This window comes from Penaeus monodon, chromosome 34 (genome assembly GCF_015228065.2).
Source record: "Penaeus monodon isolate SGIC_2016 chromosome 34, NSTDA_Pmon_1, whole genome shotgun sequence".
Classification (NCBI taxonomy): Eukaryota; Metazoa; Arthropoda; class Malacostraca; order Decapoda; family Penaeidae; genus Penaeus; species Penaeus monodon.
In genome coordinates this window covers 18,216,976-18,218,198 of record NC_051419.1, presented here as the reverse complement: position 1 = coordinate 18,218,198, position 1,223 = coordinate 18,216,976, and the positions used below count along the sequence as shown (strand labels likewise).

The 1,223-nt window shown below is 45.1% G+C and overlaps 1 pseudogene; it reads right to left on the bottom strand.

Annotated features, from left to right (window-relative positions):
- Nucleotides 1-442: 442 nt before the first annotated feature.
- Nucleotides 443-1,223, bottom strand: part of LOC119594844 — a 4,701-nt pseudogene continuing 3,920 nt past the window's right edge.

Below are 1,223 nucleotides of genomic sequence, written 5' to 3'. Positions count from 1 at the left end.
GTTTCCCACTGGAATAACATTCATGCCCGATTTTCAACAGTTTAGGGAAATATGTATTATTATCTACTTGTCTGAATTGGAAGACAAGAAAAGTAGCTAGCCACGAAAGTATACCACGAATACTTAAAAGAAGATAATTATTTGAACAATTGTTTTTCTATATGCAGAGCCAGTTGTCGATCCATCGCATCAGAAGGTCTTCAGCAGAGGCCACACAGCCTGGAGCAGAACTGGACGCATATAGGCCGGATTCCGCTGGCACTCCCCCTTCCGGGCCCAGTCCTGACAGTGCTGGCTCTCGTTGCTGCATGAAACCCCACTCCTGAGGGAGGCAAATGGAAAAGTTAGGGAAGGGGAAGACAACGGAGCATTCAGAATAGAGAGAGAAAATCTGTTCGCCATGCTATGTCCGAATCACTCACCACAGAGGCTGCAAGCCTTCTTACACATCAGGGACATATAGGCTGAATTTCGCTGGCATTCCCCCTTGGCTGCCAGCTAGTGCAGTGAGGCCCTTTATCCACACATCCAGAGCCACCACCTGCTAGAAATGGAAGATGAGGTAAGTATCTACTCTTTTTACATTCGGAAATTTGTTTTATCCACTTACATTTTAAGCGTTTTAATTACAGACTACAAGGCCGAAAATACTTACCGCAAATGTTGCTGACTTCTTGCAACTCGTTGACATTAGGCAGGTTGGTTCTGCAGTAACCGAGACTGGCCCAGGAAGCACAGTTCGCATGGCTATCGACACAAGCCGTAGGTGGTAACAGGCTTCCCTGACCCCTATACAGCAGGTTGAGTCCTTGGATGTCCAACTGAAAAGTATTTCAGGATTTAATTCGTGATATTGATGCTGGGTGGGCGGGTGTGTTCCCGAAATGACTGACTGTTAAGTAGAAATCCAGCGTAAACTTTCACAAATGTGACTGATACATACCTTTGAGAAGCCGTTTCTCTGGCCTATGGTGGCACCGCTCCGCCTGGGCGTGATCGTCGGGTAATGTCTGTTGACAGCGAAAGCATAGGGGCCATAGTGCATGATTGAATCGTAGTCATATGACAGACCCAAGTCTTGTGTGACAGCGGTAGTTTTCTGAAATGTAAAAAAGGGAAAAAGTGGGAGGTTACCTTTCCTCTAGGTTATTTCCTTTATACCTTGTTGATGTTTTTGATTTTGCATGATCAAATAACTTAGTAGATAAAAAGGAAAACAGTTG